We start from the raw sequence: 27,443 nt of genomic DNA, 5'->3' as shown, positions 1-27,443 counted from the left end.
CATCTGCGGAAAGTTGAAGCATTGGGGTGGTATGGGATTCCTGGGCCGGGTAGGCCTTTCCTACCCATCCCCAAGCGGGGATAAGATGGCAGCAGTTGACCATTCTTTGGGTCAGAGACTCAAACTCATTATATGAGGGTGCCCTTCTGATTGGCAGCTGTCCCCTTCCCTGGAGTAATTCAGGTATTTCCTCCTCCAGGAAGCTTTCTTGGACTAGTGGAGAAAACTGAGGACTCATGCTCTGATCTCTATGTACCAGCCAGCTTCCTTGTCTTTACTAAAAATAGCCATACAGAATATTTTATATGTATGTTTTGCTATAAAGATGTGCAGTCAGCTTGTCATAAGTAATGGAAAGGGGAGGAGAAGTATTATGGATAATTTCAAACAATGGACTGGACAAATCATTTATATTTAGCTAAGGAATGCAGCCAGTGAGGCAGACTTTCACACCAGCTTCCTATCCTCCGCCTGGTTCTGGCAGGGCTGATGAAGCTGAGCTGTGGCTTGGGGGTGAAGGAGGGAAGAGGGTTGGGGTGGATAAAACTTGAAGGGTAATTCAGTTCTACACTCAGTCATTGAAGACCTGCTGTGTGCAAGGCCTGAAACAGGAGAGTGGACCAGAATGGAGTTTTTTTTCTCTGATTTAATCAGATTTTAATCTTTAAGCTATGAGCAGATAGTTAATATATTAATGACATTAACTAGTGTTTATAAAATAGTTTTTTTTTTCTTCAGCTACTTTAATTACAAAAATCTTTCATATTCTTAAAAGAATATAAAATAGTTTGTATGTGAGAAGAAGAGTGTGCATTTGTGTCTGACTGGGTCACTTTGCTGTACAGCAGAAATTGACAGAACATTGTACATCAACTATAATAAAAAATTTAAAAAAAGTAATTTGTAGTTGACCAAGCTCTTTCTCTGCACGTTAGCTATATATAATTTTATTTGGTTCACACATAATGTTGTAAAGCATGGGCTATCGCCATGCCTGGAATTTCCCAGGCGAGGGACCGAACCTGTGTCACAGCAGTGACAATGCCGGATCCTTAACCAGTTGTGCCACGAGGAAACTCCAAGCATATGCTATTTTTAATTGCCTTTTTGTAGGTTAGGAAAATGATGCTCAGGGAGAATAAATGACTTCTTTGAAGTCACAGAACTCATAAGTGGAAGAAGCAGAACTTGAACTCGTGGCTTCTGACCTTCTACACTGTGTTTTCTCCTATGCCCAGCTGCCTCTGTCATTCTTAACTGTTGAGCCTAGGAGACCTGGGCTCCCATCTTAGCCCTAACATCACCTAATTGTGCAACCCTGGGCAAGTTACCTCCTCCCTCCAGCTCTCTGTTTTGGAGGATTCCTGCGTTAAAATATTTGTAGGGTTTCTTCCAGTATCAGAAAACTTACAGTGTAAGATGTTAGCAGCAGCCAATCAGTCAGTCAGTAGGTGTGCTGTGTTTATTTTTTATTTTTAATTGTGGTAAAAAACACACAATGAAAATTATTATAACCAATTTTATCTTTTAAAAAATATTTTATTTTATTTGTTTATTTTTTTTTTGCCATTTCTTGGGCCGCTCCCACAGCATATGGAGGTTCCCAGGCTAGGGGTCGAATCAGAGCTGTAGCCACCGGCCTACGCCAGAGCCACAGCAACGAGGGATATGAGCCACATCTGCAACTTATACCACAGCTCACAGCAATGCTGGATCTTTAACCCACTGAGCAAGGCCAGGGATCGAACCCACAACCTCATGGTTCCTAGTCGGATTCGTTAACCACTGTGCCAGAATGGGAACTCAAAAAAACTTTATTTTTTAAGGCTGTACCTGCGGCATATGGAAGTTCCCCGGCTAGGGGTTGAATTGGAGCTGCAGCTGCCAGCCTACACCACAGCCACAGCAACTCCAGATCCGGGCTGTGTCTGCAACCTATATAGCAGCTCATGGCAACACCGGATCCTTAACCCACTAAGCGAGGCCAGGGATTAAGCCTGCATCCTTATGGATGCCTAGTCAGGTTCATTACCGCTGAGCCACGAGGGGAACTCCGTAACCATTTTTAAATGTCCAGTTCAGGGATTTCCTGTTGTAGCACAGCAGAAACGAATCTGACTAGTATCCATGAGGATTCGGGGTCAATCCCTGGCCTCTCTCAGTGGTTTCGGGATCTGGTGTTGCCATGAGCTGTGGTGTAGGTTGCAGATGCGGCTCAGATCCTGTGTGGCTGTGGCTGTGGCTGTGGTGTAGGCTGGCAGCTGTAGCTCCAATTTGACCCCTAGTCTGGGAACTTCATATGCCATGTGTTTGGCCCTAAAAAAAGCAAAAAAAAAAAAAAAAGCAAAAAAAAAAGTCCAGTTCAGTTGCATTAAGATGTTCACATCGTTCTGCAGCAGGTCTGCAAACCTTTTTCATCTGCAAAACTCAACTGTACACTCATTAAAAACTCATTTCCTTCTCCCCCTGACTCCTGATAACCTTCATTCTACTGAGTGTGTTTTATTAAGCTTCTACTATGTGCTTAATAAATATTGCCCTTGAGAAATAAATAAGCAGAGTCTGGGTAGCTGGCCAGAGTGCCGGTCCCCATCCTTGTGAATATAACTCCAGCCTGGGCTGTATTGTTCAGTAAATGACTGAGCAGGGGAGGTCTTGGGCAAGTGCCTTCACTGCTTTTGGCTTTAGCTTCCTGCTTGCAAGAGGAGGATAACAATACCAAGCTCTCAGGGCTGTTGGAAGGAGCAGTGAGAGAACGCATGTGAAGCATGTAGCTTAGGGCCTCATACACAGCAGGTGTGCAGTAAACGGTGTTGTTATTTATAACCTAGCTGAGGAGGCTACACTAATATGCTCGGAACAAGAGAGGACAGGACCTCTTCTGCCATTAAGGCCCAGGCCTGCTGTGGTGGTCATTCCAGGGACTAAAAGGGGATGGATCTAATCCGGCTGCCTTAGTCAGGCACTCTACATCCTTCCTACCTATCCCCGGCCTGCCCGTCTAGCCTTATCTCCCACTCTTCTTCTCCCAGGAACCCTCTGTTCCAGCCAGGGTCATCTCCCAAGCGTGCTTTGCTCAGTCCTTCTTTGTTCCTTAGTTCATACTGTTCTACCTTCCTGGAATGCTACTCCTTATTCCCTCTTTCCCCTCTTTTTTAAACTCAGTGAATTTTATTGTATTTATGGTTGTACAACCATCATCACAACCCAATTTTATTTATTTATTTATGTATTGTCTTTTTGCTATTTCTTTGGGCCGCTCCCGCGGCATATGGAGGTTCCCAGGCTAGGGGTCGAATCGGAGCTGTAGCCACTGGCCTACGCCAGAGCCACAGCAACGCGGGATCCGAGCCGCGTCGGCAACCTACACCACAGCTCACGGCAATGCTGGATCGTTAACCCACTGAGCAAGGGCAGGGACCGAACCCGCAACCTCATGGTTCCTAGTCGGATTCGTTAACCACTGCGCCACGACGGGAACTCCACAACCCAATTTTACATTTCCATACCAAACCCCCAGCCCATCCCTCCCCCACCAACCTGTCTTCTTGGGTACCCATAAGTTTTTCAAAATCTGTGAGTCAGTTTCTATTCTGCAAAGAAGTTTATTGTATCCCTTTTTGTCTTTTTTTGGAGGGGGGCTGCACCCATGGCATATGGAAGTTCCCAGGCTAGGGGTTGAATTGGAGCTGTAGCTGCTGGCCTACACCATAGCCACAGTAACGCAGGATCCAAGCCATGTCTGTGACCTACACCACAGCTCACAACAACGCCAGATCCTTAACCCACTGAGTGAGGCCAGGGATCGAACCCGCAACCTCATGGTTCCTAGTCGGATTCATTTCCACTGTGCCACAACAGGAATGCCTGTATCCTTTTTTTAGATTCTACATATAAGTGATAGCATATGACATTGTGTCTCACTATCTGTCTAACTTCACTTAGCATGATAATTTCTAGGTCCTTCCATGTTGCTGCAAATGGCATTATTTCTTTTCTTTTTATGGCTGAGTAATATTCTATTGTGTAATATGTACCACATCTTCTTTATCCACTCCTCTTTTGATGAACATCTAGGTTACTTCTATGTCTTGGCTATTGTATGTAGTGCTGCAGTGAATGTTGGGGTACCTGTATCTTTTCGAGTCATGGTTTTCTCTGGATAGATACCCAGGAGTGTGGTTGCTGGATCAAATGGTAATTCTATTTTTAGTTTTTTGAGGAATATCCCTACTATTTTCCATAGTGGTTGCACCTCTTTCCCCTATTTAAGAAGATCTTCAAGATCCTTCTCATGTCTGAATTCCTTCATGGAGACTTCCCTGGCTACCCATCCCAAAAGAACCTCTTTTTCCTTGGAGTCCTATGGCATTTTATGTTTTCATCTCTCCTGGCTTTTATGTACTGCCTGGCATGATCCTTTAGTTGTGTATGTCTTACTACAAGAGTCTGTGCTAAGTTCTGATACAAAAATGAAAACAGGGCATATAATGCAGTAAAAGGTTAAGAAAGGGCTTCAAAAATGACAATTCAAAATATAAAGTGAGTGGCCTGTGAGACTAGACTTTGTATTCAAACAGGGGGATAAATCACCCCAATTCTAGAGGAACACCTCTTGCAGCGGGTGGTGTTTGATGAGAACTTTGAAGGGTAGCTTGTCTTTCGCCTGAAGGGAGAAAAGCTCAGCCTGAGGAAAGGCCCTGAGAAAGTGTTGGGGTGTGTGAATCACTCAGTCAGGCCAATGAGTGGCTTGTGTGGGAGGAGCTGGAGAGAGAAAAGCCTGGACAGGTAGACAGTGACCATATCGTGGGTGGCTTCAAATGCCCAGCCAAGGAATTTCAGCCATCCATCTATCCAACCATCCATCCAACCATTCTTTCATTGAAGAGAAGTTAAGTATGCTGACTGCTGGTGCTGGGGAGACTGCGATCAACCTTGGGGGGGTGGGGGCTGGGAAGTTTGTAGGTTTTTGAGTAGGGGTTGCTGCAGATCATGGTGGGAAGAACAGCTGGGCAGCTGTGAGGAATGAACCTGAGATGTTTTGAAGGCATATTGAGACCATCAGTGGATTGACTGAATGGGTGTGGTGAAGAAATGGTGAACCGGGCTTGTAGCACATTCCGGGCTGGGTGACCATGAAGATGCAGAGCCATTTGCTCTTTCTAGAGACCATCATCGTTTGTCTAGCCAGACTGGAAGCCCCTCAGGGCATGGAGTCTGTCTGCCTCTGTGTTCTTGGCCCAGTGCTCACTGCTGAGAGAGACAGAGTAGGCTCAGTATGGACCAAGACATTCTCAAGAAATGTCATGGGACTGTGATGTCCAGCCTGGGGATGGGAGTTAACCATAGCACTGTATTGTAAACTTGAAAGTTGCTGAGAGTACGGCTTAAAAGTTCTAATCACAAGAAGGAAATTTCGTAGCTGTGCGTGGTGGAGGATGTTAACTAAACTTACTGTGGTGGTCATTTTGCAGTATTTTCAGTATGTAGACATATCGAATCATTGTGTTGAAACTAACATGATGTTATATGTTATACATGATGTTATATGTTACTTCTATCTCAATAAAAAGTATCCATTTTGCCACACACACCCCCGCCCTGGAAATAACTGAGTCTTGCACGTTCTAGAATCCCAAGTTTGCATCTGCAGCAGTATTTGTGCATGGGCCTGGCTTTCTCTGGAGTCATGTTTCCACATAGAGCCAAATGTTTTCTGTATATATCTTCACACACCAAATTAACTACCCTTTTAACTTCTGCTACAATTTTATCTCTCACTTGATGGCCATTTTCCACCAAGTTTTTATTGCTCCTCAAGAGTAACTTGGATGTGGCAGAGATGGAAACAACACAGTAGCCTATTCCTTTGCCTCAGCCTCGAAGGGTGTGTGAATCAAACTCATGTCTCAGTAAAGTTACACACTTTTACATATGTTGAAACTTTGTCTCACTTGAGAGTGGTCAAATACACATGTTAAATCTTTGGATGCCAGATGTTTACACTGGGAATGGCAAATACTTGTCACAGAACTGCCCATCACAGACATCACTAATCGATCATGGCTTGGGCTCTCTCATAATGCTTTAGCACCCACTGCCAGCTGAGTGAAACTGGCATAGCAGCCAGAACCTGTTTGCCCTTTCTGGCCTTCTCCATCTGTTGAATGAATGGATTCTTTTTTTTTTTTTTTTTTTTTTTTGCTTTTTAGGGCCACACCTGTGGCATGTGGAGGTTCCCAGGCTAGGGGTCTAATCAGATAATCAGAGCTATAGCTGCCTGCCTATGCAAGAGCCACAGAAATGCCAGATCTGAACCGCATCTGCGACCTACACCACAGCTCGCAGCAACGCCAGATCCTTAACCCACTGAGTGAGGCCAGGGATCGAACCCGCAACCTCATGGTTCCTAGTCAGATTCGTTTCTGCTGTACCACGATGGGAACTCCGAATGAATGGATTCTTGATGGGAGACTGCTGCCCGAAGAGTGACCATTGTTGGAGAGAATTCACTCTGGAGTGGCTTCCCAGTGAAATGATGACCTAACGTTTTATTTTCCTGCAGGAATATCTTGGGATCTTCTCTGATCTGCCAGCAGCCAAGGTGTTCACTGGAAATTCAAGGAAAACAGGTCAGTGTCAGTCTTGGGTCCGTTGTGTGATGGGACCTCTATAAGACTTTGTGTGTTATAAACTATCTAAAGCCAGTTTCTCTTGCCCTTTAACTGTGGGTTGGGGAGGGAGGTAGAATGGGATGTTGACACTTTCTAGATGTCGCTCTGTCCTAGCTCTTGACTTTGAATTGATAAGCTCCTTAAATTGGGCTTTGGGGGTCAGGAGAGCCTCCCCCGCTTCCCTCTGTTTCTGAATGGTGGCCAGCAGTATTCTTAATTTCTTTCTTGACCTCCCTGATTGTAGGGAGGAAGCCTAGGGAGGCAGGAGAGGCCTGTAACTTCCTGCTTCCCGTCTCCTCCCAGCAGGCTTGGGAGCCAGGGTGGAGGACCGCCCCACAGCCAGCCAGGAAAGAATCTGTGGGAATCGGGCCAATCCCACCTGTGTCTGTTCCTCTGTATTGGCTGCCACAGGAAAGCCCCTGGCCCTCTGGGTGGGCACCCTCTGCCAGAACCCTCATCTCTGCTCCTGCAGATTCCCGGGTCTTGCTGGCAGCTTCTTTGTTCCCAGAACCTGTGCTTAAGGCCCCTGTGGGGCTGGTGCTGGGCTGGAGCTACCAGTGTGGAGGATGCTGATTCAAATTCTGGGGTGCTGCTTATAGACCTGGGTCTTTTTATATTTTAATTGATGTGTTTTATCCTGTGGCTTATTCCTGCTGGGTAATTTGTAAATCTCTTAACTTCCAAGAACCCAGCTGTGTGGTGCTGGGGGTGGTGTGGTAAGAAGGATGGTGCCGCTGGCTGGTGGTAGCTTTTCTTGCCAAAAGGCTCCCATCTCTCTGAGTCCCAGCAGAGATGATTGGGAGTTCCAGGCATGGCCTTGGGCCTCTTATTGGCCTTTTGTGCTTTGCACATTATACTCAGGGTGCCAGTATTCATATCTGTCATTGTCATCATTGTCCACAGTTTCAGACTCTTAACATATGTCCACAACTAATTTAATTAAATTCGTATTAAATCTTAATTTAAATCTCACTTAACTTTCATGAGAGTCCTGTGAGGTAGCTGTCATTTCGCCCTGTTTCACAGTGGCAGCAGCTAAGGTGGAGACAAAGACTTGCCTAAGGACACAGCTTTAGTGCCAGGGGAGCAGCAGCTCAAGTTCAGGCGGTCTGACTCCTGCCGTACCTGCCCTTCCCACCAGACCTGCGGCCATTGCCATCTGGCCTGGGAACCTGCTCCATGTCCCTCCTTGAGCCTGCTGCAGCCAGGATGTGGGGCTCCCATTTTAAGTCTTCCCCCCTCCCACCGGGGCCTGGGGAGGGTGTCTGCTTTCAGTCTCGACACCTTGGGATTTGGGGCACTGCCTACTGGAGGACTGGCCATGCAGCCAAGTAGGAGGCCACGCCGAGGGAAACCAGTCTGCTAGAAATCAGGTGGCAGGGATGGAAGGACTTGAGGACAAGTGGGCGAGGGTTCTCGCACGCAGCATGCCCTGGCTGCTCATGGCACGTTCTGCCCTGTCACAGAGATTCCATGGGGCCTGCCCTGGGGGGACCTGCCAAGCAGAAGGTGCTGGGGAGCTCCCAGGAGGCTGCACTGCATGGCCTTGGGGAGACGGATGGCCTCTGATATCACCAGTCCTTTCTAGACAGACGACTGTCCTCCTCCTGTGAATCTGGATTGAAGGCAGAGTGAGGAGACTTGACAGACAGGACGCTTGTCCTTGCTCAAGGCTTTGGGCTTCGAAGTCTTGGTTGGACATTGCTTGTCATGCGGGTTGGCCTCTGGAATGATGACGTGGGTGGAGGTCCTCATCCCACCTCTGCCTGGCTAGGTGACCTTTGGTGAACTGGTTGCTTTTTTTAGGCTGCTTCCCTCTCCTCCATTTGCCCAGGTGCCTTCTCGTTCTGGTGAAGGTGGTTTCTGGCTGGATGAGGGCCTGCCTGGGTTTCGGCTTCCAGTCCGGGGCCTCCCAAACCCCCCTTCCGCTCCGCAGTGGTCACTCTGGCTCTGCCTCAGGTAGATGGAGGAGAAAGGAATGAAGTTAATGAGGAAACAAGAGCTCTGAGTCCTGATGGAAGCCAGCCTGGGGGCGAAGGCTGTTCACAGAGATGGTCGCCTGACTGGTTGGTGGGGGGCTTGCTGCCCGACTTTCCTTTGATCTGCCCCCGGCCTCGGCCCCGGCCCATGCATTTAGGACTGAGAGGCTCCCTCACTGGACTCCAGCCCAACAAGTTAACAATTTCAACCTCAGTTAGAGCCCCTGCCTAGTGGAGGGTGGTCCTCCTCTCACACCAGAAGCACAGCCCACACTCGGCCTGAACTGCTGGGCTCCTGAGAACTTGTGGCCAGGAGGAGTGCCTATGTGGGCTCGGCAGCCACGTGTAGATGATTTTTGATTATCTGTTGTTTCATACTATCTGTGCTTTTGACTTTACCACACCCCTTCCCCCTCTGCCTCCCCCCCGACACACTGCCTGGAAATTAATTGCACTTTGAATACTTGCTTACTTTCTCAGAGTCTCGTGACCATTTCTACAGCCAAAGTCAGCATTTATTAAAACATCTGGGAGTTCCCGTCGTGGCTTAGTGGAAATGAATCTGACTAGCATCCATGAGGATGCAGGTTCGATCCCTGGCCTCACTCAGTGGGTTAAGGATCTGGCATTGCCGTGAGCTGTGGTATAGGTCGCAGACGAGGCTCGGATCTGGTGTAGACTGGTAGCTATAACTCCAGTTCGGCCCCTAGCCTGGGAACTTCCATATGCCACACCTGTAGCCCTAAAAAAAAAAAAAAGAAAAGAAAAAAGGAAGAAAAAGAAATCTGACCTTGTGATGGGAAGAGGCAAGGATGGGGCTGGAGAACTTTCCAGGGGTATGAAGAGTCAGGCAGCTCAGCAGATCTCCTGGACCCCCCCCACTTGTTGAGGGGGGCTTGGCTATCACTCCAGGAAGGCCGAAGTTCCGGTAATTTCCTATATAGGATGTTGGTGTGTTTTTGACCTTGGCCTTGGCAGCTCGGAGCTGCTACTAACCCTCACAGCCACTTCTGTGCAGATTTGAAAAATTGCCCTTCTTCAGGTGATAAAGAAAATTAGAGTGAACAAATTGCTGTAAAACTCTGTGTGGACCAGCCTTCTAGAGTCCTGGCGGGCAGCGGCCGAACCTGTGTGTACATTCCAGCACATCCTGTGCTCCTTCCACCCCCGGGGAAAGGGTGTCAGGCTCAGTCGGGGAGAGGGCCTGGGGTGGGGGCCGGGAACGGGCCCCTGAAAACAGTGGACAGGTGAGGGGGTGATGCTCAGGGCAAGGCTGGAACAGGGTGTGGCCGCCCACTAGCGCATGTGTGTGAGTATGTGTGTGCTTGTCCTGGCGTGTTTGCTCATGTGCGTTGTGTGGGACGGAGTTCTCCTGCATTGTTCTGGGACTCAGATGAGAGGCCCGCCTGAGCCCTTTCAACGTATACCGGTGCCGTGAATGCTTCCTCCTTCAGGGGGTGTAGAACTCAAACACAGTCCCTGGCCGCCTGCCCCTTCCCGTGCGGAGGCAGAGGCTTAGGGGCCCAACGCTCTCCAGCAGGGATACGTGGGGGACGGGGACAGAGAGAGCAGATCCTGCCCCAGCAAGTCGTCAGCCCCCACTGGGGCCCAGCCCTGTAGAAGTGCTCAGAGCAGCAGGGCGATGAGCTGGGTTGGAATGGGGATATGTGAACCTGTAGAATGACGCGTTTTGTTTTAGAGAAAGCGAGGTAGAGGTCTGGGCTTGCAATTTTCCATTTGTCTAATCCTGGGAGATGCTAAACAGCTTTGTTTAAAAACTGGACACACAGATTGCAGAGTCCTGAGTAAGGAAGAGCCATTGGGTCCCCCAGGAAGGCAGTTAGGTTTGAAGCCAGAGTTCAGATCTGGATGCAGCGTGGGACACCTGGAGGATGGGGAGGGAAGCTCTCAGGGCACCCCGAGGCCCCATGTCGCTCTGAATTAGCAGCTCCCACTTGCTTGCCACTGACATGGGCCTGGTGGGGAGGAAGCGCCAGTCCAAGGTCACCACCCACCGTCCAGGCTGTGGGCTGCAGAGATGGGGGCGGTGTGGAGCTACCTTGCTGCTCTGTCCCTCTCCTGCTGTAGATGGAGCAGCCGGAGATGGTGGTGGCCACCTGGCTGTGTCTGTGAACCACTCCTTTGAGAGGCAGGCTGTCCCCACAGTGCAGGGAGAATAATACAGGACACCGGCCCGCCAAGGGCAGGGCTGGGTGGAACGTTCTCTGAGGACCTGCAGAGGAGCCCAGGGGAGATGGAGATGCAGGGGAGATGGAGATGCAGAGGAAATGGAGATGCAGAGGATGCAAGCTGGGGCATGGGTGTAGCCCAGTGACTGGAAGGAGGAGGAGCAAGCTGCAGGAGGAGGAGCAAGCTGCAGGAGGAGGTGGGGGGGCTCTTCACTATGGGGCACCAGCAGTGCCACCCAGAGGATACTGACCTTAGAGACCAGCAGTGGGGAGCCAGTGTTGGTCCCAAAACAGAGAAATGACAGCATAAAGGTGGATTTTTAGGAAAAATGAGCTTGTGGCAGAATCCAAGGTGAAAAATTAATACAAACGCCTTTTTACTTTTGGCTGCACCGGGTACATATGGAAGTTCCCAGGCCAGGGATGGAACTCTCACCACAGCAGTGACCCAAGCCGCTGCAGTTACAATGCTGTATCCTTAACCTGCTGGGCCACAGGGGAACTCAAATGCACCCTCCTTATAACCTTCAAGCATTATAGAAGTAGAAAAGGAAAATCGGAGTTCCCATTGTGGCTCAGCAGTTAATGAATCTGACTAGCATCCATGAGGACACAGGTTTGATCCCTGGCTTGGCTCTGTGGAATTAAGCATCCAGTGTTGCCATGAGCTGTGCTGTAGGTCGCAGATTCGGCTTGGATCCTATGTAGGCCAGCAGCTACAGCTCCGATTTGACCCCTAGCCTGGGAACCTCCACATGCTGCGGGTATGGCCCTAAAAAGCAAAAAAAAAAAAAAAAAAAAACAAACAAAAAAAACAACTTCTATAATCCTGCCCTTCAGAGGCAATCACTATTAATATTTTGGTTTATATTCCTTCCAGGTATTTTAATGATAAACTAGCATTGAGCTGTCCACCTATTATCTTATCAGTTTCTACAAATAGAAAATAATGTGCCAACTGGAAACTTCTTTAGCCATCTTCCCGCATCAGTGCACAAAGGGGTCTCATTGGAGCTGTAGCTGCCGGCCTACGCCAGAGCCACAGCAACGTGGGATCCGAGCCACGTCTGCTACCTACACCACAGCTCATGGCAACGCCGGATCCTTAACCCACTGAGCGAGGCTAGGGATCGAACTTGCCACCTCATCGTTCCTAGTTGGATTCGTTTTAACCACTGAGCCATGATGGGAACTCTACCCTCCTTCTTCTGAGTAGCTGCATGGACTTGCTGGGTGAGTTCTGTGTCAGTTATCTTTTGCTGCATAACAAACTACCCCAAGTTTAGTAGATTAAACTAAACAACCATTCTTTTCTTTGCTCACAGTTCTGTGGGTGGCCATGTGGGCAGGGCTCAGCTGGACTCGTCCCTGAGTTTGTGAATGTGGGGGCAGTCAGCTGGTGGCTCTGCAGGGCCTGGATGGTCCAAGGGTATGGCTCTAAAAAGCATACTCTTGGGTTAGTGTTGGCTCTCGGATGAGCCTCTTTCCCTTGCATGGTTTCTCATTCCCAAGGGAGCTAGCTTTTTAAGGGAAAATGCAATCGCTAAGACCTCTTGAGATGTAGATTCTGAGGTCTCACAATGTAATATCCACTTACTCCTTGTCAAAGCAAGTCACCAGGCCCACTGGAACTCCAGGGCTAGGAAAAGACTCCAACTTTTGATGGAAGGGCCTGGCAAAGTCACATCAAAGGCAAGTGTGTCCAGTGGTGGGAGAGCAGGGGTGTGCAGCCCCTCCATGGGCCCAGAAGAGGGGGGATAGAATATTGGGGGCTAGACGCTACAGACTTTTGGAAGACAGCCCACCTCCGGCCCATCTCAGCCCCCTCTGCTGCAGATGGGTTGCACAGGGAAATGGGTTAGGCAGGATGCTCGCTTTTCCTGCCAGGCTAGAGGAGCTGTTCAAGGTGGAGTCAAGGTGGAGTGTGTTAGTGCGTGTAGCTATCTGCAGGAATTGAGAGTGAGCTAGAATGTGGGCTTCATAATGGGCAACTTCAGGCCGTGGAGGCAGAACGGAAGCCTGCCAGCCCTCTGGAAGAAGCTGGGAGCTCGGCTGCTTGGAACCCACTGCTAATTTTCATGGCGTCTCTGAAGAATGTGCATCAATGAGTGACTGGTCTTTATGAAAGCCAGCCGGTCCCTGCAGACCCAGGCCTCTGCTGGAAACTCATTCATTCATTCACCCAGCAAATCGGGCACCCACTGTGCTCCAGACTTTCTCCCCACCCCCTCGTCCCTTAACATTCTGACTTCCCCTAATGTATAGTTTTCTTATCACCTGCCATGTGTGGTAGTTCTTCTTTCCTGTGAAATGTCTCAGCTGGCAGGGAGGCAGGAGGAAACAGGGAGATCCAGCCCTGGGTCGTTGAAGAATGCCAACCCCGGTTTCCAGGATGCTGCCGAGGAGCCACTGGTGGAGAAGTCCTCCCCGGGGCTAACCATCCATCAAACTTCCCTCTCCCTGGAGACCCCAGGCTGCCTTGATGAAGTGCTCTTTCCTCGCACGCCCGTGTTCTGTCGCCTGTCATCTGCTTGGTGGTGTGTGCATTCATCAACCGAGAACAAAGGCTGGGAGGACTTTCGCATCTGAAAACCCCTTGCCGTTTTATTTTCTCCCTGTTCTCTCTCAGCATCTCTTGGAAAAGAAATGTTTTGTGGCTGAAGGGTTCACTTTGTGAAACAGTCCACGTACGGCTCAGCCCCTGGGCTGTTCTCCTTCTCCTCCTTGGCTGTGCTGTGAGAGAAGGGACACAGCTCGGTGAGAGTGCTTGGTGGGGACTGTGGGTGGGGGGAGCAGGCAGCTGCAGTGTCCTGACGCTTCCCTGGGTGTTGGGGGCACTGGCGGCGTGTACTGGTGCAGGGTTAATGACATCTGATCAGCTCAAGGGCTTAATGTGTCCCCGTGCTTAGTTGAGGAGAATGTACGGAGCTGACTCTGCAGACCTTGGAGAAATCTGGCATCACCAGCAGCCGCTCCTTTTGGCCAAGAAATTGGAAACACTAAATGGAGGTCCTCAGCCTGCTGCAACCCAGAGTTTGCTGCTCTGAGGCGTTTGTAGATAAATTCTGTCAGCAGAGACCCGAGAGGCCCATCTCTGATTCCTAGAGTCTCTGCCTGTGCCTCCTGCCTGTTCCTTCTCTGTGGCTGTGAGGATGGATTCACGCATCAGCAGGATCATGACTCAGTGTCACTTCATTAGCAAGTGACTGCTGAGCACTTGACTCTGAGGGTCTGAGGCATCTTTCAGTCCTGGTGCTCTCTGTGATATGAGTGTCAGCCCTTGTCGGCTTAAGGGTGTCCCTGATCCCTGCTGTTCTCCCCCCACCCCCACCCGGGAAAGCCGAATAGGAAGGGGTGGCATTGCTGGTGGAGACAGCCAGAGCCCTTGGTGTAGGGCTCAGAGGAGAAGCCTGATGACCAGCTGAAGCCTCATGCTTCAGCCTAATTTGGAATAAAAAACGACGTGACCTCAGTTTCATTGTCCACTTTCATCACTGCTTATCCAGATGGCTCTCAGTTGATGGTGCCGTGCCTGTGAGCAAGGTGGGGACACTGGACCCTTTCTTTGTGGACTGGGGAGAGGCCGGGTGGTAGGCTGGGGAGGGCGATTCTGGGGGAAGGAGGAGGTGGAAGGTGATTCATTAGACTGTGGGGCTTTTCTCCTTTGGACCCCCACCAGAAATTGCCAGATTTTTAATTCGCCCAAAATAAATTTTTATTGCCAAAAAGTCCTCATAGGCATTTATTGCAGGGATGGTGCAGCTTTCAAGAACCGAAGAAGGAATATCTATTTTATGGTGGTAGTTTTAAATAAGTATCTTTAACACATTCCTGATTCATGTGAGGAACTAAAGCATTTGATGCTGCCGCATCTAACCCAGTGGTGTAGGGGACCAGTCTCCACTGATCCTGCTGTTTCTAGAATCTCCCTCCTCTCCCCTCTGTCCCCCCCCCCCCCCCCCCGGCAGGGACTCCAGCAGCAAGCAGCGTTTGTGCGGCCAGAGGTCTCAGACTTAGTACTTGCGCAGCCTCTGGGTGTTCGCTCTCTGCCAGGTGGGGTTAGTTCTGAGGACTCAGCCCAATTTCTGTCTCCTTATTCTTGCTGAAGAGCAGAGGCCTGGATTTTCCCCTCCACTGATGCTTCACCTGTTTTCTCGTTGCCCAGCACCTGCTGGGCACGCACATCTTTTTTGAATGAACAAACACTGCAGTTGCAGTATGAAAAGAAAAGCCCATTTCCCCAGACATTCAGAACTCTCACCTGATTTAAAACCATCCATCGTCACAATCGCAGGGGTCGGAGATGTCCCTGGGAAGGAGGCAGGATTCTTAAACCAGGAGCTTCTTATTAATGTATCTGCAGCTCTGAGAGGGAGACTTTCAGCTGACTTTCCCGGTCAGGCGGTCTGCTGCTTGGAAGTTTCACAGTGAGAAAACTGAGGCTGCTTTCCCCAGGAGCTTCAGACAGTTGAGCGGAGAAGGTAGAGCCAGACTTTTTTAGGTTCTGACCCTGGATTCTGCCTCTCTTATCTCCCTCTCCTTCCTCAGCTCACCCAGGGGTGCCTCCGAGTTCCTGGCACCTGTGTGTGAGGTGACCTCGCAGGGCCTGGGGGCAGCTTTGTAGGAAAACATGCACCCAAAATGGCCAAATCCCTGAGGCCTTGAGAGAGGCACGTGTGGGGTTATTTTGGGTTTGGTGGGCCCGGCTCAGATCTCTCTGGCATTCCCGGCCACTGGCCTCTCAGAATTGACCAGAATGGAAGGATGATAAAAATCGAGGCTCCAGGAATAGCTCAAGAATTTTCTCATTCTTAACCCCTGTAAAGAGGTGCCGCCCAACCCAGAGCCCACAGTGAGGCTGGGGCTGAGGGAGGGAGGGTGCCGATATGGGGAGCGGGAGAGAAGGAAGGTTGAAATCAATTTCCTCTTCTTCCCGGGAGGAGGGGGTGGCAAGCACAGGGCTGGCTCAGGGCCAGTCTGATAAGGAGCAGGATTTAGAGGCCAGAGAGGTGGCCCTCCCCACACCAGCCCAACCCTGCCTCTCAGGGGTCGTCTGGTGACTCCCACTTGGCAGGGTCAGTGAGGCCCTCTCTCTGGATCCCTCTGCTCTGTTTCTCTGTCCCTCTCAAACCTACACAGGCTGGGGACAGCTCTGGCCTTGGATCTTAGGGAGCCTCATCTTCCCCTCTCTTCCCCAGAGTCAGGCCAGAAACCTGTTTGCTCAGCACACGTGAAGGGGGTGTACTGATCCCCCACCTTGTGGCAGGTCAGGAGCCCAGTGACACCAGGTGTCTCTCTTTGCCCTGGAGGAGCTGGGGTGGCTGTGTGCAGACCCATGACATCATCCGGAGCAGTCGCGGTGCTGTAGGTTCCGTGGGGATCAGAGCAGGCGAGTGGGTAGGTGGAAAGAGTAGTCTCGGGGAGTCAGGACGCCTAGCTGACCTGGGATCAGTCACGGCACTTCTCTGGGCCCTCGTTTTGTTCACACGTAAAGTGAGGAGTTGGAGTTCCTGTTGTGGCTCAGCGGGTTAAGAACCTAACTAGGGTCCATGAAGATGTGGGTTCAATCCCTGGCCTCAGTGGGTTAAGGATCTAGCGTTGTTGCAGAGGTGGCTCGGATCTGGCATTGCTATGGCATAGGCTGGTGCGGGGTGCGGGTGTGGCCCTAAAAAGAAAAAAATATGAGGTGTCTGCTATCCTTTCTGCTAAGAATTAGCAGATTCCAGGAGTTTCAGGGAGGAAGACCCTTCTCAGATGGGTAGGATGTTTTTCTTGCCTCCGTTCTTTGTTCCAAATGGGATCCAAGGGTGGGTATCTTAGCCGGATCATTCTCCTTCGGACACATGTCACAGCTGGACCTCAGACTTCTGTTCTGTCTCTGGACTCTCCTGCAGAGCCTGACTCTAGGTTTAAAAAATTGATTGCATTGGGTCCAGGATGAGGTGGTCACCTGTTGGTCTACAAGATGAGGTCTATTTATTTTACTTATTTTTTGCTTTTTAGGGCCATACCCGCGGCTTATGGAGGTTCCCAGACTAGGGGTTGAATCAGAGCTGTAGCCAAAGGCCTAGGCCACAGCCACAGCAACTCAGGATCCGAGCCATGACTGCGACCTACACCACAGCTCATGGCAACGCCAGATCCTTAACCTACTGAGCGAGGCTGGGGATCGAACCCCCGAATCCTCATGGATCCTAGTAGGGTTCGTTAACCACTGAGCCATGAAGGGAACTCCTACAAGATGAGGTCTAGTCGGCATCCAGAGCCTGCTGTGAACTGGAGCTTTGTCCAGCTTCCCTGCTCCCCACTTTGGGGCCACTTGGTCCCCTTTGTTTGTAACTCCCTCCATACAGGTTCTCCTTTCCATAGTCCTGGGTGTGGTCTGCCTCGCTTGGAACGCCCCTCCCATCCTGCATTGTTTTAGCAGATTTGAAAACTTGGTCAGCCATCATTTCTTTATGTATTTTTCTGTTTCTCTTCTCTCTCCTCTCTTTCTAGAACTTCAATTACAGGCATATTAGACCTGTAGATTCCTGATGCTCCATTAATTTTTTTTTGTTCTGTGCTTCATTTTGAAGTTTCTAGTCTTATGTCTTCTAGTTTATGTCTTCAAGTATAATGGTTTTTTTTCCTGCAGTGTCTAATCTGATGTTAGTTAGTTCCATCCAGTGTGTTTTTCATTTCAGGTATTGTATTTTCTTTCATCTTCTAGATGTTTCATTTGAGTCTTTTTTATTTTTATTTTCATTTCTTTCTTTTTTCTTTTTCTTTTTTTTTTTTTTTTTTTTTGTCTTTTTAGGGCTGCACTCATGGCATATGGAGGCTCCCAGGCTAGGGGCTGTTGAATCAGAACTACAACTGCCAACCTATACCATAGCCGAAGCAACTCGTGATCTGAGCTGCATCTGCAACCTACATCACAGCTCATGGCAATGCTGCATTCTTAACGCACTGAGCGAGGCCAGGGATCGAGCCTGCATCTTCACAGATACTAGTCAGGTTCATTTCTCCTGAGCCATGAGGGGAACCCCTGAGTCTTTTTTAAATCTTTCATTTCTCCTCTCATCATGTTTATGTTTCCTCTATGTTCTTGTGCTTATGGAACAGACTTACAATAGCTGTCTTTTCATCCTTGTCTACAGATTTGGTCATCTCTGCCATTTTCAGGTCTGTACTTTTGACTGCGTTTCCTCCTGGTTATAGATCATATTTTTTCTGCTTCTTCGAATGCTTGCTAATTTTTGATTGGATGCCAGACATTGTGAATTGAATGTTGCCGGATTGTGTTCTGTTTCCTCAGAGAGTATTGGACTTTATCCTGGAATGCATTTACACTGCTTGGGATCTGTTGACTGTGTTTAAGGCTTGCTTGTAAGCTTTGTTAGGGTGGATCCAGCCTTCAGTCTAGGGCTAATTTAGCTTCATTACTGAGGCACCACCCTTGGAGGATCTTACCCAGTCCCCTGTGGGTCAGGGGCTCTTCTGTCCTTGCTGGTGGGAATGTGGCCCTGAGTGACCTCCACAGATTGGCTGGCCCATTGCTCTCTGGTGTTCCTATTCCCAGGCTTGTGGTGCCTTACCCCACACATGTCGGGGTCAGCCTGAGATTCCAGGGGACTCTTCTCGGGTCCCCGCCTCGCCAATGTTCTGCCCTAAACCTTCTATCTCCATGAGCTCCAGTTTCTGTCTCTTCCACTTGGTGGGACCTCCGTGCAGATTCCTTGTCCTGAGCTGCAGTGTGGAAGCTGCCCCAGGCCATAAGTGGGGCTGCCGTGGGGCTCACTCTTTTGTTTCTCTTCTCTCAGGGATCACAGCCCAGAGCTGCCTCTTGTCAGTGTCTGAAGCAGTGGTTTTGCGTCTTCTTTACAGCTCTGGTTGTTTAAGGGCCGAGTGAAGCCAGTCCCTGTCGCTTCACTGTGGCTGTAACCCGAGTCCAGCATTATTGGATTCCTTCACCTTGGGCATTACTACTTGCTGGGGCAGGTGTCCCTAGCAGTCCTCCGACAGGAAGGACCCCATAAGCAGTGTGTTCTTTCCCCCATAGTTTTATCTGTTTGTTTGTTTGTATTTTAAATCTCTCTACAATGGCTGTCTCTCTGAGCACAAAGATGAAATGGAATTTTTTTTTTTAGTATCTCTGTACCTAGCCCAGTGTTGGGCGTATAGGAAGTAGCTCGTGTTTGCTGAGGAAATGAACAAATGAGAAGAAAAAAGAAACTATAAGCTAAGAAGAACGATACCCCCCCACCCCGGGTATGAAGAAGTTGAGACTCTGTGCTCTGTGGACCTTACACCCCATCTGCATCTGGGTTTTGTTCATTCTGGTTGGGACATTGGCAAATCTGAATTCATCCAGAGGAAGGCGACTGAGATAGTAGGAACTACACTGCACGGGATTTGGATGAAGGATTTGGGAGTGTTCATTTTGTCTGGAAATTATTTTTACTGGGGTGTTCAGGGGAAGGGGGGAATGCACAGTAATGGTCTCCCAGTGTGTGCAGGGTTGATGCAGAAGATGAGAGTTTAAATGTGTCCTGTGGCTTCAGAACCCTAACCCCGATGCCTAGGACCCATGGGTGAGGGGATTCCAGGAGGTTCTGACAGCTAGAGCCATCCAGCGGAGGAATGGGCTGCCTTGGGAGGTAATGAGCTCCCCATCACTGTTGGGGTTTCAGCAGAGACTGATACAGATGGAGGATTTTGTTTGGGATTGTAAGAGTAGAGACAGTGTTACCTGAGCTACTCCCTAAGATACTTTCCTACTTGATGATTTGAAATCTCACTCCTCCCTTTGAACCTATGATTTATACTCCCTCGAAACTACCCCCCAACACACACACACACACACACACACACACACACACACACACACGCTCTTCAGAAAACACACTTGAAATGTGCTCCTTATTACACTTGTGAAACTCCTTGCAGCCTCCATCCCTGGGCCTTGCAGACTGGCTGCCTGCTCCTGGTGCTGGTCCCCGTCACCCCCCTCAGCCTCCTGGCACCCCATTGATCCGGGCTGCAGGGCCTGTGTCAACACCTCGTCCCATTGTCTCCTGTGTCTGGACACACAGTGCCTTTGAGTCAGGATGACTGGTGAGCGGCTGCTCCCTGCCTCCTGCCTCCCGCCTCCTGCACAGAGAAGCCCGGTGGCCTTGCTGCAGCTCTGCCCACACTGGTGCACGTTGCTCTGCATGGGCCCCGTGCTTTTGACCCGGTTGTTTGCTTGTTTCTCTTGGTCTTGGGTCTCTTCCGCTGTGGGGCCCCTCTTCCCTGGACTGGAAGTGCCCAGGAGGTGTTACTGGTGGTTTGAGTTTGCAGGGGAGGCCCTGTTTAATGGTGGTCCTGGTGGATTTCTCAAAGGAGTTCCCAAGCACCTGCCTTTTCCCCTTTTTAAGGTGAGTAAGGTTCCAAGGAGTCCCCTTCCAAGTAAGGTTCCAGCCCAGGAAGGATGGCTTTGTGCCTACAGGAGAGGGGAGGAGGCGACTCAGAAGGGGTCATAACCAAGGGCCCGTCTGCTGCTCTCCTGAAGGGAAACTGCTGTCCTGCTCTGTGGAAGGGGCCTGTGTCAGATCACTTGTGATTCTCCATTGTCTCTAAGCAAGTCTGTGGTACCTCCCTGGGCCCCTTGTTTCTGCAGCCGTTGCCTGGGCCTGCGGTGAGTCACAGCTTGGTGGACTGTGGGACAAGGGCTTTGCAGAAAGTAGGCCTGAGAAGAGAGACCTTCCTGGCAGCCGACTGGCCTGAGTTCCAGGAACCTCTCTCCTGGGGTGTGGCTCCCTGTCCCCCAGCTCATTGAGCCAGGCATCTTCGCGGGTGAGAGGAGCATTCTTGAACTGGGGACTTGGGATTCCCTGGTCCTCACGGCCTTGGCTGCCAGACAGTTGACCTGCAGGAGCCTCAGTTTCTTCCTCTGCAAAATGGGAGGAGCAACGGGTCTGCTGGGAGCTGGAGAACAGACTTATTTGCAGGACTTCTTTCTCATCCAAGGCTGCCAACTCCCCAGAGCAGCTTTCACTGTCCCAAGCAGTGTGGACTTGGCCTCTTCCTCAGCAAAAGCTCAGAACCCTTTGCCTGCTGACGAGGGATCTCAGTTTCCAGACCAGGGATGGAACCCAGACTGCAGTGTGAAAGCGCCGAGTCCTAACCACGGGACCACCAGGACCCCCCTCCGCCCTTCACCAGAACCCTTTGTGAATGAGAGTCCTTTCTCCTGTAGGCGGAAGGGACTATTTTGTGGAGATGGTGTACCTGGGGAGTGGCACTTGACTGCCTTTGGGCTCACAAAGTCAGCGCCCCCTGGAGAGGGGGCCCCGGAAGAGGAGGCCTGTCACAGTCTGTGTTCACTCTGTCTGTCTAGTGTCCAGATGGTGTCTGGTACAGTGTAGGTGCTTAGGAGCCCTTGACGACCGCATGATGGCATCCCGGCTTCCCTGTGGCAGGGCGCCCACCTGTCCGGAGGCCTTTTAGGAAGCGGTGAGCCCAGGCCGCCCACTTAATGGGAAACCCAAGTGTTCTGTCTCCTGGTTTCCTGCTTGTTTCGTTGGAAGGGTGCCAGGGCAATAATAAAAACAATGATATAATCACAGCTAATATCGATGGAGTGCCTTCTGTTGTGATCTGCAACATTTTGGCCTAATTCTTTTTTTTTTTGTCTTTTTGCTATTTCTTGGGCCATTCCTGCGGCATATGGAGGTTCCCAGGCTAGGGGTCGAATCGGAGCTGTGGCCGCCAGCCTACGCCAGAGCCACAGCAACGCAGGATCTGAGCCGCGTCTGCAACCTACACCACAGCTCACGGCCACGTCAGATTGTTAACCCACTAAGCAAGGGCAGGGACCGAACCCGCAACCTCATGGTTCCTAGTCAGATTCGTTAACCACTGCGCCACGACGGGAACTCCTTGGCCTAATTCTTGAAAGGCACTCACTGGAAAGAGGTTTGCCGAACTTGTTCTCCATTCCCTGTGGCTTTCTGCACCAGTTCCTGGCATCTACCTTGGGGCACATTTGCTCCTGGTGTGAAGATAATAAAAATATATTCCCTGTTTTGTCAGTCTTATCTGCAGTAGCTATTGTCTGCATGCTACTTCAGGTCAACTAATATTTTATGGAGGGTTTTTGCATTGGTGATCTTTCTCTTTTTGGTGTGGTTATCCATATGGGGCTTGTTCCTTTATGCTCCTGCCAGCCATTGACTGGGCACCTGCTGTGTGCAAGGGATTCTGTGGGGAGCAGCCCCAGATGTGCCTGACTCAGCTGGTCCCTGGAGGCAAGAACTATGTAAAGCCCTCTCTGTGGTTCCTCTTAGCACTCAGGGCCCCCAGCCCCGAACTGAAAGTTGGTCTAAGGGGTGCTGCTGGAGAAACAGTATAGGGGCTTTCTATTTCCTTTGGGTGCCCCACTGTGAAAGCACCAAGGCATATTCCCAGAAATCACCTTACTGTTGTTCCTCCTGACAGTGACTTTGAGAAGTGGCTGGAATGATCATGGTTTTTTCCCACAGGAGACCTGGGTCACCTCAGAGGACTGACCACCTACAAGTGGGGCTGAGGACTCCCGTTTCCTCCCCTTGCCTTGGCTTGTTTATCCAAAGGGTCCCAAAGCTCATTCATCCCACAAATGTGTGAGGGCTCCTCTAGGCCAGCTCTGTTCAGGCTCTGGGGATGCAGGAGAGAAGAGAAATCCCTGACCCCAAGAGGGTATATTTTGGGGGGAGGGAGCCAGACAATAAATAGGTAAGTAAAATCTGTAGTGATAAATGCTATGGAGAAGAGTGAGATAGGGAAGGAGCTGGGAGGATGGGGCAGGGGCAGGTGTTACGGTTTAAATGGGTGCTTAGGGAGGGCCTTACTGAGGAGGTGACATGTTCACCAAGAGGGAAGAAGTGATGGCTGAGCCCTGTAGATAACTGGGGAGGTGCATCCCAGGGCAGAGGGGACAGGATGTGCAAAGGCCCTGAGGCAGGAATGGGTGAGGCTTGTTGGCGCCCAGTATTGCTGGAGTGAAGTGAGCATGGGACTCACGGGAAGTCATGGGACTCAGACCACACAGGGTCTTGAAGGCCATTCTGAGGGCTGTAACTTCTAAGGTGGGTGAGGAATTAGATCAAGGAGATAGAACTGCCTGTTGCTTTGTGGTCAGCTGTGTGTGCAGCGGCGACAGCAGTGACACCAACTGTTATCTGTCAAGTGCTTGTTTTGTGCCAGGTGGGCATGGGGCAGATGCCTTGACCTGTTTGACCCTCCCGACGACTCTCTCCATCTTACTTAGAAGGAAACCAAGACTTGACTGGTGGAGCTGCCAGCTTAGGTCAGTCTGATTCCAAGGTTTATGCTCTTGATTCTTGTCCAGTTTGCAGGGGCAAAGGGACAGATCATTTAGGAACAGGAGCAAACGTCTGGCCTGACGGTCAGGCTGACCTGTGCCTGTTCCCTGGCCACTCTTAGTGTTCAGCTGGCCACCCGAGGGGCGGTGACGGGCAGCCTCCCCCCCGACCTTTCTGTTTGATGGAGGGCAGGGTAGATTGCTTCCAGATGAGAAAAGGCAGCTTGGGGGGGTGGAGTTTGTGCCCTGATTCCAGACAGCAGCCTCTCTGGACCCTGGAGGACCCCATGTCTTATGTTTGGCGTGTTAGACAAGCCCTGTGACTTAGAGGTCTGGGCTTTCTGCTACTGACGGGGTTCAGCCCAGGGCAGGCGGGCGGGCGGGTGGGCCAGTGGCCATTGCAGATGGTCTCCCCCCGCCCGGAGGCAGAGCCTCCCTGTCTTTCTGAGTGAATCTGGGCCAAAATGCCCTGAGTAGCTCAGATCACTTGCAGAATGTCACTTCCATAATCCTCCTATTTATTGCTCCCAAAGGAAGTGAGGGGGATTTTTTACTTGTCATTAGAAAAAATGCGGCAGGGTGGAAAATCGGGGTCAGAGACTGAGGCTGGGGGGACAGCAAGGGAGGGAACCCAGAGGCCCAGGCTGGGTGCCTCTGGCCTCCAGTGAGGCGGGGTGGGAAACGGGGCTTCTGGAATTGGGGGCTCTTCCTTTAGTGGTTACCTTGCTCTTGGGTGTCTGAACCTGGGGGAGGCAGGGGGCTGGGGTGGGACTCCCTGCACTTACTCTGTGCACACTTCTCCACGCACACACATACATCTGCTCTCAGATACCCTCCCCCTTCCCACATGCACATGCACACGTAGCACGCATGGGCATGCTTGTACATGCCTTCTGTGCTGGTTCACACTCATGCTTTCCACTGGCCCGTGTGCTTGCTCACATGCACATACCTCCCACGCCATACATCAGAGGTAGGACCCAGCACAGTTGATTCATGACAGCAGCGGGGTCCCCCACCACAGCAGCCTTTTGCCTTCCCCACCGGTGCTGCGCTTTACCCCTCTGTGTAACAAAGAAGAGCGAGACCTCTGCCAGCAGTTGCTGTTTCAGTGACGTGTAACATGCCCTTTAGAATCAGCCAGGAGGGACCCTGGCTGCCGAGTGCTGGTCTGGGCCTGCATGCATCCCCTGCCCCCAAACTTGAACATACGCTGTTGGCAGAGCCAGACCTTGGGGGACTGTTCAGCGCTGTTTGGGGACCGTTTGGGGAAGGAAAGTCTCCTTTTTGGCTGCTCAGGTCCCAGCGGGTTGCCAGCCTCAGAAGCCAAGCAACAGCCCCCTGACTTTGTTTCTATTTCAGAACTGCCACCACTTCAGAGTCTGAAATCATCCAGGGCCGTGGGGATGCGATCAGAAGACTGCACCGCCTCCTGGAGGGTGCGGTGGCGGGCTCTATCAGAAAGCTGCCCGGTGTAGGGGTCAGGCTGCTACTCATCCTTGGCTGTTTCTTTCCAGCTGGAAATCCAGCAAGGGGACATCCCTATGAAGACCTGAGGTCACAGGCAGGACTGCAGGGGTGGGAGATGGGGCTTATATTCCTGGCTGGCTTGGCTGACCAACAAGTGACTGGGCCTTCAGTCCCAGCCTCTGGGCGTGGGTCTTGCAGAGCCTCAAAAGCTCTGGCTTTCACAGGTGGGGGTGAGCAGAGAGGGCCTCCTGAGGCCCATTTTCTACCTCAAGGAACACCAGCCCCACTGATTCCGATACTAGTAATTATCGAAACCATATCCAGCCGAGCCCCCGACCCCAGGCACCCTCCCTCTGGGGCCTCTGCGTGCTTGCTGTGAGGTCCGCTTCCCCTTTGTGTTTCGGGCACTGGCGTCCTGGTGGCCGGTGCCCATTGGGGCTGCCCCACACTGTTCCAGGGACCTTTGGGTCACCCGAGATCCAGCCCTCTGCCTCACTGTCCCCATTCTTCATGCTCAGATGGCTTGTATTTCATTGATTTGTATATCATCTTGTTCTAGACAAGATGATTAAAACAAACTCAGAATCCTGGTAGCCTCACCCATGCTACATGGGCATGGATTTGTTTGGTCCTAGCTTGAGTTTCACCTGTCGGCTAGAACCCTTGGCTGTGGCCAGCAGATTGATGGGTTGTGTTGGGTTCCTGGCCTTGGCCCATCTTCCTGCTTCCTGGATGACACTGTGTGCCGGGTCCTTTCCTTCTCCTTGAGGATTCCATTCAGGTTCACTTTTCTCCACTAACCCCCCAGCCCCCCGTAACCCCATATCACCTCGGGCCAAGGCTGTGAGGCAGAGTAAGACACCACCTCTGCCTCGGATCTAGGGGATGGACCATTGCTAACCCAGTCCTGACAATGCAATAAAGTTACTACACCGAGTGGTAATGCACACACCACACAGGAGGTGCCCTGTGAAGGTGCTTCAGCCTCACTGATCTGAGAAAGCATTCCCTCCACGCTCACGCTTATGGTTCTGTGGCTTGCTGTGGGGTTCTAGGCTTGCTGTTTCTTTGCAAAGCATTGCTTCTTCTTCTTTTTTTTTTTTTGCTTTTTAGGGCCGCACCCACGGCATATGGAGGTTCCCAGGCTAGGGGTCTAATCGGAGCTGTAGCTGCCAGCCTTCACCACAGCCACGCCAGATCTGAGCTGTGTCTGTGACCTGCACCACAGCTCACGGTAACGCCAATCTTTAACCCACTGAGCAAGTCAGATTCATTTTTGCTGCGCCACGGCAGGAACTCCTGCACTGCTTCTTTTTAAGTTCCAAAATGGGAACTTAAAGTCTAATGTCGTCCCATGTTAATCCTTGGTAAGCAACATAGCTTTTCTCTCCAGAGTCTCTAGTGTTTAGTGTGTGAAAAACCCCTCTGGCTACTGTTCTGAAATTCCACAAATGACATGCCTCAGTGTGGCAGTTTTTCTATCCATTGCATCCTGGAACCTTTCAGTTGTGAAATATTCATTATTTAGTTCTGAGAAATTTTCTTGAATTACTTCATTAGTTTGCTCCTGTCATTTTCTCTCTTCTTTCCTCTGGAGCTCCTAGAATTTGGATATTGCATTTCCTGGATTAGTCCTATAATTTTATTGTTTTTCTCCTCAACGCCCCCCCCCAAAAAAAACCAACCCTGGGAGGTTTCTTTCTTTCCTTTTTTTTTTTAGGGCCGCACATGCAGCACATGGAAGCTCCCAGGCGTTGAAACAGAGCTGCAGCTGTTGGCCTGTGCCACAGCCACAGCAACGTGGAATCTGAGCTGCGTCTGTGACCTACACCCCAGCTTATGGCAACACTAGATCCTTAACCCACTGAGTGAGGCCAGGAATCGAACCCTCATCCTTATGAATTCTAGTTGGGTTCGTTACTGCTGAGCCATGAGGGGAACTCCTTCCTGGGAGGTTTCTTTGGCTTTATCTTCTAGCTTTCTATTGAGGGTTTCATGTTAATTAGCATATTTTTAAATTTCTCAGAGTTCTTATGTTTTCTTTTTCTTTTTTTGTCTTTTTAAGGCTGCACCCGTGGCATATGGAGGTTCCCAGGCTAGGGGTCTAATCGGAGCTGTAGCCTCCGGCCTACTCAGCAATGCCAGATCTGAGCTGTGTCTGCAACCTACATCACAGCCCATGCAATGCCGGATCTTTAACCCACTGAGCAAGGCCAGGGATTGAACCCGCAACCTCATCGTTCATAGTTGGATTCATTTTCGCTGCACCATGATGGGAATTCCTCTTATGTTTTCTAAATATCCTTTTTTGTTTTATAGCATCCTGTTTTATTTTCATGGATGCAGTATCTCCTTTTTTCCTCTGAGGCTATTATCGATAGTTTTCTCCTGGGAGGGAGGATTCTTCCTCACAGTTTCTTTTTTCTTTTCTTTTTTTTTGGCCATGCTTGTGGCATGAGGAAAAAATTCCTGGGCCACGGATTAAACCCACACCATAGCAGTGACCTGAGCTGCTGCCTCGGCAATGCCAGATCCTTAACCCTCTGAGTCACCAGGGAACTCCCTAAAGCAGACTTTTAATTAGGGCTCCTGGTGCTGCTGTCCCTAAGCCTTCTGGGGTTTCTGGGCATTACTGCTTTAGGATTCTGCTTTCTTGGGTTTCATAAGTCAGTTAATATGGCCCTTCTAGAAAGAGACTCCAGACTCTAAAATTATATTGTCACCCTCCCTTCTGCTCCTTTTGAAACTCTGGATTTATGCCTTAAAAAGTCTATCTATTCTTGCTTTCATGAGGTGTGTCGGG

At 50.5% G+C, this 27,443-nt stretch overlaps 1 protein-coding gene and 1 long non-coding RNA gene across 3 annotated transcripts in view; one reads left to right on the top strand and one right to left on the bottom strand.

Annotated features, from left to right (window-relative positions):
• TSPAN9 (tetraspanin 9) overlaps positions 1-27,443 on the top strand; it is a 192,594-nt gene that overhangs the window by 853 nt on the left and 164,298 nt on the right. For both annotated transcript variants that reach the window (XM_005664070.4, XM_085024864.1), the window contains exon 2: positions 6,566-6,632. The gene's annotated coding sequence lies outside the window, so the exon portion shown is untranslated. The remainder of the gene's footprint in view (positions 1-6,565; positions 6,633-27,443) is intronic.
• LOC146403448 (uncharacterized) lies at positions 374-9,441 on the bottom strand. The gene is made up of 3 exons (XR_014803948.1): positions 6,371-9,441; positions 1,899-1,974; positions 374-1,697 (listed from the first exon to the last, which is right to left on the bottom strand). It is a non-coding gene; the product is annotated as an uncharacterized LOC146403448 (long non-coding RNA).

This window comes from Sus scrofa, chromosome 5 (genome assembly GCF_054392235.1).
Source record: "Sus scrofa isolate SSC_HxYL_T2T_F1_AM1 chromosome 5, Sscrofa_HxYL_maternal_Yorkshire_Landrace_v2.0, whole genome shotgun sequence".
Classification (NCBI taxonomy): domain Eukaryota; kingdom Metazoa; phylum Chordata; class Mammalia; order Artiodactyla; family Suidae; genus Sus; species Sus scrofa.
Note: the sequence above shows the minus strand (reverse complement) of the source record. Positions and strands in the feature narration are given on the sequence as shown.